This window comes from Gossypium hirsutum, chromosome A11 (genome assembly GCF_007990345.1).
Source record: "Gossypium hirsutum isolate 1008001.06 chromosome A11, Gossypium_hirsutum_v2.1, whole genome shotgun sequence".
Classification (NCBI taxonomy): Eukaryota; Viridiplantae; Streptophyta; class Magnoliopsida; order Malvales; family Malvaceae; genus Gossypium; species Gossypium hirsutum.
Window position 1 is genome coordinate 29,360,107 of NC_053434.1, and position 10,455 is coordinate 29,370,561.

The following is a 10,455-nucleotide window of genomic DNA, read 5'->3' on the forward strand; positions in this document are numbered from 1 at the left end:
TCCTTTTCAAATTTTCAACCTTTAACACTAAGACATCAACTAATCAATTAGGCACCAATTTTGGGCGTGTCGAGGGTGCTAATCCTTCCTCGTGCGTAACCAACTCCCGAACTTGTTTTTTGAATTTCATAGACCAAAATTATTGTTTTAGCAAATTTGAATTTTTATTAAAATGATTAATTAAAGGTGATCCGATCACACCCAATAAAAAGGATCGGTGGCAACTCCATTTTCGCTTTTCTTTTAAATAAAAATCGACCCCATTTTTGTGATAAAAAATGGTTCGATAATGTTATAAGGAAATTTTGTGTATTTTGTAATTTTGTTAATTAGGGACTAAAGTGTGAAAATGTAAAAATGTGAAAATGTGAGGGCTAATTTGTTGAATAAAAGAGTTAAATTTGATTTATATAGATCAAGAACCAAAGAAAATGGAATTAGATCGAGGAAAGTTGAAAGTCATCGAGTAGTCCATTTCGTCTGTTCGAATCCGTACGAGGTAAGTCAATGTACAAATAAATGTGTTTGAATTGAATTTTTCATCTTTATATGATATTGAATTGTGATGAATGATTATGGAAGCTGAATATGTGAAATTGAGAAAGTTCAGATCATGGGACAACGTTCGAAAGCCCCGTACGAACCATAGGAATAGTTAGGATACATATGTCATGACATAGGATTCCGATATATGATTTCGTGTAAGACAACGTCTGGGACGTTGGCATTGATTTGAGATTTACTTGTAAGACCATGTCTAGGACATCGCATCGTATTTGATTTCGTGTAAGACCCAGTCAGGGACAGTGGCATCGATATTTGATTTCATGTAAGATCACGTCTAGGACGTAGGCATTGTACGAGTTTTTTGAGCTATCCGAGTATCCTTAATGATTCCGAATGGTTCAACGGGCACTTAGAGAAATGAATGATTATGTGAATGTGTATTCGATTCAGGTACATTTGAAATGTATAATATGATTGAGAATGGAAGGTATGTTTTTGTTCAATTGTGGACATATGATATATGTAAGTGAATTTTGGTCAAATGAACTATATGAGAATTATGGATATGTGAATATATTTTTCTATTAGTTACATGAATGAATTGGTTTAGAATTGTGTTATGTGATAATTTTATTTGTATATGGCTTACTATGCTTTTGAAAGCTTACTTTGTGTGTGTTTGCATTGTGTTTTAGATATCGAAGCTACTGGAGGCTCAGGAACTGTTGAGGATCATCACCACACTATCAAATTTATCTTTGGTACCTTTTGAAAGTGTAAATATTTAAGTATGGCATGTATAGTCTAGATAAATTAAGTTATGTTTTTTAGTTATGAATATTTAGCTATGTGATATGGCTTGGTTTTGGTTGTGTTTTGAATGCCTTTTGAGTACAAACTATGTGATGCAATATTGCCAATATGATGTATTCATGGATGGCCAAAGAGAATTGGTAAATTTGGTAAAATTATGGCATTTGATTGAATGAAGTAAATTGAAGTTATAAAACATATGTTTTGGTATGTCTTTGGCTTATGATTTGATATGATTTGGTATGGATATAAACATGAAATTGGTTGTTAATGATATGGCATGAATGGTGTATGTTTTGGTTATGTATTGGTTGGAATTTGGTAAGAAATGATTTAGTATTTATCTTGTAGGGAGGACCCAAAATTAGGGTGGCAAGTTGGCCTTGTAAATGGCCTATTTTTGTCCACACGGGAAGGGACACGGGCGTGAGTCTCTGTCGTGTTGGTCGAGGGCCATTTCGAAATGAGCCTGGGTAGACCACACGGGCGTGCGCCAGGCTATGTGGCCAAGTCAGTTTCGAGCACGAACTAGACACACGGGCATGTGATTGGCCGTGTGACCCAAGTCTATAGCCTCCCAAATTTTCACACGGCCTGACACACGAACGTGTCATGTGGCCGTCTGGAAAAGTCAGTATGTATGCCATGTTTTGCCACGGCCTAGACACACGGGAGTGTCTAATGCCGTGTGAGGCACACGGCCTATTCACACAGGTGTGTGACCTCTGTAACTTAGAAAAAAAATTTATTTCGAAAAAAATTTATGTGTTCGGTTTTGTCCTGACCTCTTCTTATTGCATGTTTAAGGTATCGTTGACCTAAGAAAGGGACTTAATGTTGATAATTGACTATGATATGAAGATGTATGACTTTTGATTGTGAAATGATTGTGAATTATTCTGATATGTCTGGTAATGCCTCTTAAACCTAGTCCGACGACAGATATGGGTTAGGGGTGTTACATTTGGTTGGTATCAGAGCTATGGTTTAGTTGATTCTAGGACTAACATAGCTTATGTGAGTCTAGCTATACATGCCATATATACGAACTGCAATAGTGTAATGATTCCTAACAATGAAAATGTGTTCTTTATATAGTAATGGATCCTGAACGAGCCGTAGCTGACTATGTTAAATGTAATGTGCCTGCTCCCCCCGCCGTCTGATTCTAGACCTGCTACTAGCAACCACGAGGGAGAGGCTAAGCAAGCCTTTTACCAAATGATGAATGATTGGTTCACTCAGTATATTAGAACCAATTCAGCTATGCCACAACCTTCACCCCCGTCTAATCCTTCACAAGTTCCAATTGTGCCACAAGCTGTAGATCCGATTCGTCTGAATAAGCCTCCAGTTGATAAGATTAGAAAATATGGGCCTGAAGAGTTCTGTGCTACTACTAATGATGATGCTGAAAGAGCTGAATTCTGGCTAGAGAATACGATATGATTGTTCGATGAAATGTCATGTACTCCAGACGAATGCCTTAAATGTGTCGTTTCACTTCTGAGAGATAAGACATATCATTAGTGGAAAACGTTGATATTTGTGGTTCCGAGGGAATGAGTCACCTGGGATTTCTTTCAACCTGAATTCCGAAAGAAAAATATAAGTGAAAGATTTATAGATCAGAAATACAAAGAGTTTCTTGAGTTGAAACAGGGCCGTATGTCTGTTACGGAATACGAGCGAGAATTTGTGAGATTAAGCCAGTATGCACGAGAATGTGTTTCGACTAAAGCAATAATGTGTAAGAGATTCGAAGATGGTTTGATGAAGACATTAAGTTTTTAGTCAAGATTTTGGAAATAAAAGAATTTGTAGTACTTGTTGAACGAGCGTGTAAAACTGAAGAGCTTGGGAAAGAGAAAAGAAAAGCCGACTCAGAAGCTAGAGATACGAGAAAGAGATTCACAAGTAAATCAGTTCATTCTGGTTCTAATAAATTCTAAGATGATTACAACCGTTCAAAGGCTAATGTGGGACATTCGAGTAGAGATCGTATTAGATCGCATTTGAGTTTTAGAGCTCTAGCTACTTCTACTGCAAGTGTTGGAAATGTCTGATCCGATCGACCCAAGTGTAGACATTGTGGTAAAAGACATCCGGGAAGTTGTAGATTGAATGAAAGAGCTTGCTTTAGATGTATATCCTTAGATCACTTTATCTGTGAATGTCCTGAGTCTGTAGAACAAGAGATTGTGAAAAATCAGAGGCTAAGTGGCAATACAACTCGAGGTAAACCGCTCAGAAATACGGTAATGTGAGTGGCAGTCAGAGGGGAACCATAGATATTACTGTTAGATCTGAGGCTAGAGCATCTGCCAGAGCCTAAGCCATCCAAGCTCGTGAGGAAGCTTCATCCCCCGATGTTATAACTGGTACTTTTACACTTTACGATACTTCTGTGATTGCATTAATAGATCTCGGGTCAACGCATTCTTATATATGCATGAACTTAGTGAGCAGTAAGACTTTGCCTGTAGAGTCTACTGAATTTGTAATTAGAGTATCGAACCACTTAGGTCAGTTTGTTTTGGTTGCCAAAGTGTGTAATAATTGTTCATTGATGATTCGAGATTCATGTTTTCCAGCTGATTTGATGTTATTACCATTCGACGAATTTGATATAATTCTGGGTATGGATTGGTTAACTTTGCACGATGCTACTGTAAACTGCAAACGGAAGACTATTGATTTGCGATGTCAGAATAATGCGATTATTCAGATTGAGTCTAATGATCTGAATGGTTTGCTGGCAGTGATTTCTCCAATTTTAGCTCAGAAATATGTGAGAAAGGGTTGTGAAGCTCACTTTGCTTATGTGATTGATTCGAAAGTGACAAAAAATAAAATTGAATCAGTGCCTGTTGCCTGTGAATTTCCTGATGTGTTTCCTGAAGAACTTCCAAGATGACCTCCGATTCGAGAAGTTGAGTTTGGCATTGAATTAGTGTCGGGGACTACTCCGATTTCGATAGCTCCGTATAGAATGGCTCCAACTGAGTTAAAAGAATTAAAGTCTCAGTTGCAAGAGTTAATTGATAAAGGATTCACAAGACCGAGCTTTTCTCCCTAGGGTGCTCTTGTTCTGTTTGTGAAAAAGAAAGATGGTATGATAAGAATGTGCATTGATTATCGTCAGTTGAGCAAAGTGACTATCAAGAATAAATATCCTCTGCCCAGAATTGATGATTTGTTTGATCAGTTGAAAAAAGCTACCGTATTTTTAAAGATAGATCTCAGATCAGTTGAGAGTAAAAGATTCAAACATTCCGAAAACTACTTTCCGAATGAGGTACCACACTATGAGTTTTTAGTTATGCCTTCCGGATTAACGAATGCACCTGCTGTTTTTATGGATTTGATGAACAAATTTTCAGACCGTATTTAGATCGATTTGTTGTCGTACTCATTGAGGACATTTTGATATATTCTCATGATGAATCTGAGCATGTCGAACATTTGAGAATAGTGCTGCAGACTTTGCTCGATAAGTAGTTGTATGCGAAGTTTAGCAAATGTGAATTTTGGTTGCGAGAAGTTGGTTTTCTGGGACACGTTATGTCAGTATCTGGTATCTGAGTTGATTCAAGCAAAATTTCAGCTATCTTAGATTGGAAGTCTTCGAGAAATGTTTCTGAAGTCTGTAGTTATCTAGGACTTGCCGGTTATTATAGACGATTTGTGAAAGGCTTTTCTATGATTGCTACTCTATTGACGAAATTGCTTTAAAAATATGTGAAATTTGAATGGTCTGAAAAGTGTCAAAAAAGCTTTGATCAGTTGAAAGCATTATTGACAGAAGCTCCGGTGTTAGTACAACCAGAATCGGGTAAAGAGTTTGTAACATATAGTGATGCATCGCTGAATGGTTTGGGTTGCATTTTGATGTAGGAAGGTAAAGTCATAGCTTATGTTTCGAGGCAGTTAAAGCCGTACGAAAAAATTATCCGACGCACGACCTTGAATTAGTTGCGATTGTGTTCGTTTTGAAAATTTGGCGTCACTATCTGTTTGGTGAGAAATGTCACGTGTTTCAGATCATAAAAGCTTGAAATATCTAATGACTCAAAAAGATTCGAACCTGGGACAGAGAAGATGGCTAGAACTGCTAAAATATTATGAGGTTGTTATCGATTATCATCCAGGAAAAGCAAATAATTGTTGCTAATGCTTTGATTCAGAAATCATTGTATGCATTATGTGCAATGAATACTCATTTAGTTCTGTCTGATGATGGTTCGATTTTAGCAGAATTGAAAGCGAGACCATTGTTTTTACAACAGATTATTGATGCTCAAAAAGTTGATAATGAGATAATAGCAAAACGAACTTAGTGTGATTTGGATTTTGATTTTGAATATCGAATTGATAATGAGGATTGTTTGAGATTTCGAGGTCAGATTTGTGTTCCGAGAAATTTAGAGTTGATTTAGATGATTTTGAATGAAGCTCACAAAAGTCGTTTATCTGTACATTCGGGTAGTACGAAATTGTACAAGATTTGAAACAACATTATTGGTGGCCTAGAATGAAAAGAGATATCTCTGACTTTGTTTCGAAATGTTTGATCTTTCAACAAGTTAAAGCTAAACATCAGGTGCCTTCTGGTTTGTTACAACCGATTATGATTCTAGAGTGGAAATAGGATAGAATAATGATGGATTTTCTTTCGGGTTTGCCTTTATCTCCGAGAAAGAAAGATGAGATTTGGGTTGTAGTTGATCGATTGACGAAATTAGCTCATTTTATTCCGGTACGATCAGATTACTTGCTTGATAAATTAGCTGAGTTATACATTTTCGATATTGTGAGATTGCACGGGGTGCCTTTGTCTATTGTGTCAGATAGAGATCCAAGATTCACTTCGAGGTTTTGAAAGAAACTACAAGAGGCTTTAGGTACGAAATTGCATTTCAGTACTACTTTTCACCTGCAGACGGATGGTCAATCCGAGCAGATTATTCAGATTCTCGAAGATATATTGAGATGTTGTATTTTTTAGTTTGGAAGTACATGGGAACAGTATTTGCCATTGATTGAATTTGCTTATAATAATAGTTTTCAATCGAGCATTAAAATGAAACCGTACGAAGCCTAATATGGTAGAAAATGCCGTACACCATTGTATTGGTTAGAGTTCAATGAAAATAAGATACACGGGGTGGACTTGATAAAAGAGGCTGAACAGAAAGTAAAAACAATCTAAGATAGTCTGAAAGCAGCCTCCGATAATTAAAAATCATATGTAGATTCGAGACGAAAAGATATTGAATTGGAGATCAGTGACAAAGTATTTTTGAAAGTATCTCCGTGGAAGAAAGTACTTCGATTCAGATGTAAAGGCAAATTGAGTTCGAGGTTCATCGAGCCATATGAGATTATAGAGCGTATTGGGCCGATTGCATATAGATTGTTATTGCCACCTGAGTTAGAAAAGATTCATAATGTGTTTCACGTATTGATGCTTCGACGATACAAATCTGACCCCTCGCATATGATTTCCCCATCTGAGATTGAAATTCAGTTCGATATGACCTATGAAGAAGAATCGACCCGTATCTTGGCTCGCGAGATTAAAGAACTGTGAAATAAGAAAATTTCGTTAGTAAATGTAATGTGGCATCAACATGCTCTTGAAGAGCCTATGTGGGAGCCCGAAGATGCTATAAGACAGCAATATCCGAATCTAATCAATGGTAAGATTTTTGGGGACGAAAATCCCTAAGGGTGAGAGTTGTAACAGCCCGGTTTAGACCCTAGTCAGAATAGTGGTTTCGGGACTACAACTCTGAGTCAAAAAATATTTTAATATTATTTTTCATGCTTATATTATGTGAATTTATATTTGTGAAAATTTCGTGATTTAATTTTACCGTTTGTGTGCTTAATTTGCAAAAAAAAGGACCTAATCGCAGAAAATGCAAAAGTTGTGTGCAATTTGATTAAGTGCCGAATTGATGTGTCTCATTAAATGTGAGGTCCTTATGATGAAATTAGACCATTGATAAGGTTAATGGACATTAATGACCATCCATTAAGTGATTTTTATATGGCTTAATTAAGGGCAAAATTGGTATTTAATTATTAAAGTTAATATTAATAAAAAAATGAAAATAAGGCCATTATCACCTTGTTTTGCTGAAAATAAAAAGAAGAGAAAGGATAAAAGCTTGTTTAGGGTTCGGCGAAGAGAATTTGTAATTAAGGTATGCGTTTTGCTCGATTTTTTATGATTTTTATGTTTTTGTGATCATTGCTTTGTGTTCTATTAAGCCCATGTGTCAATTTCAGAATTTGATGATGATTTTGAGTTATGTTATTGTTGATTTTGTGAGTTTTGTAATGTTAGTTGATGAAATATGGAAGCTTGATGATAGATACATATGTTTTGTATTGGGATTTTTGATAAATTTGAGTAAATTAGGCTAAATTGTGAAAATGAGATTTTAAGGGGCTAAAATGTGAAATAAATAAAATATATGGGCTTATATGAACTACATGAATATTTGGCCTAGCATGTGTATAAGGAAATTTTGTGTATTTTGTAATTTTGTTAATTAGGGACTAAAGTGTTAAAATGTGAAAATGTGAGGGCTAATTTGTAAAATACCCTAAAAATGTGTATATGGATTGAACTGAATGATTTGTTGAATAAAATAGTTAAATTTGAATTTATATAGATCAAGAACCAAAGAAAACGAAATTAGATCGAGGAAAGTCGAAAGTCGTCGAGCCGTCGATTCCGTCTATTCGAATCTGTACGAGGTAAGTCAATATACAAATAAATGTGTTTGAATTGAATTTTTCATGTTTATATGATATTGAATTGTGATGAATGATTATAGAAGCTAAATATGTGAAATTGAGAAAGTTCTGATAATGCGAGTTCCGATAATGCAACGACATCCGAAAGCCCCGTACGAACCATAGGAATAGTTAGGATACATATGTCATGACATAGGATTTTCATATGTGATTTCGTGTAAGACCACATTTGGGACGTTGGCATTGATTTGAAATTTACGTGTAAGACCATGTCTGGGACATCGACATCGTATTTGATTTCGTGTAAGACCCTGTCTGGGACAGTGGCATCATATTTGATTACATGTAATATCACGTCTGGGACGTTGGCATTGTATTAGTGTTTTGAGCTATCCGAGTATCCTTAATGATTCCGAATGATTCAACAGGCACTTCGAGAAACGAATGACTGTGTGAATGTGTGTCTGATTCAGGTACGTTTGAAATGTATAATATGATTGAGAATGGAAGGTAAGTTTTTTTTTAATTGTGGACATATGATTTACGTAAGTGAATTTTGGTCAAATGAACTATATGAGAATTATGGATATGTGAATATATTTTGCTATTAGTTACATGAATGAATTGGTTTAGAATTGTGTTATGTGATAATTTTATTTGTATATGGCTTACTAAGCTTTTGAAAGCTTACTTTGTGTGTGTTTGCATTGTGTTTTAGATATCGAAGCTACTGGAGGCTCGGGAATTGTTGAGGGCCATCACCACACTATCAAATTTATCTTTGGTACCTTTGAAAGTGTAAATATTTAAGTATGGCATGTATAGTCTAGATAAATTAAGTTATGTTTTTGAGTTATGAATATTTAGCTATGTGATATGGCTTGGTTTTGGTTGTGTTTATGAATGCCTTTTGAGTACAAACTATGTGATACAATATTGCCAATATGATGTGTTCATGGATGGCCAAAGAGAATTGGTAAATTTGGTAAAATTATGGCATTTGATTGAATGAAGTAAATTGAAGTTATGAAACATATGTTTTGGTATGTCTTTGGCTTATGATTTGATATGATTTGGTATGGATATAAACATGAAATTGGTTTTTAATGATATGGCATGAATGGTGTATGTTTTGGTTATGTATTGGTTCAAATTTGGTATGAAATGATTTGGTATTTATCTTGTAGGGAGGACCCAAAATTAGGGTGGCAAGTTGGCCTTGTAAATGGCCTATTTTTGTCCACACGGGCAAGGACACGGGCGTGTGTCTCTGTTGTGTTGCTTGAGGGCCATTTCGAAATAAGCCTGGCTAGACCACACGGTCGCACACACAGGCATGTGCCAGGCCGTGTGGCCAAGTCAGTTTCGAGCACGGGCTAGACACACGGGCGTGTGACTGGCCGTATGACCCAAGTCAATAGCCTCCCTAATTTTCACATGGCCTAACACGCGGGTGTGTCATGTGGCCGTGTGGACAAGTCAGTATGTATGCCCTGTTTTACCACGGCCTAGACACACGGGAGTGTCAAACTCACATCATCTTTAACATCAGTTACAAGCCAAATCTCATGGCTATTGTAACACCCCTTACCCGTACCTGAGGCCGGGACAAGGTACGAGGCGTTACCGGACAAACATACAAACATTAAACTAAAATACGGGCCATAAAATTTCATTCATATTTCAAAACGTTCATTCACTTACACATAGTCCCTTATTTGAGTCTACGAAGCCCAAAACATACCTTAGAAAGGGTTCGGGACTAAACCGAGAACTTACGAAAATCTTGGAAATTTCATGCTTTAAGGCTCCACACGCCCGTGTCCCAAAGTCATGTTCCATACACGGCTGAGACACATGGTCATGTCTCTGCCTGTGTGGAATATACCTAGGCTATTTTCCAAGCTTTGGTCAACCTTAATCTTTTACACACTTATACAAAATCAAAAGCATATAACATGGTATTCATTTAATGATTAAATATTCTCAATTAAACCATAAACATAGCATTTGTATATCATCATACATGTGTCTTTCATACTCATTTTACCTTGTTTATTATAGTACCACTTATACATTTATACCAAGTTATCATCTTACCAAATATCTTCAGCTTAATCATCAAGCATTCATATTTAAAACTAGATCATATCTTTATAAAATACCACAATTCAGATGCGCAAATAACATGTTTGCCTAAAACACTTTAATTCAATTCCATACCCTACAAGCATTACATTGAGACTAGTCATATATATATATGTCATGATACATATCATTCTCTTTCTGTTTTCTTATAAACACAAATCATTTATTTCATTAAATAAATATTTCATATACCATAGTTTCCATGTATTCCACATA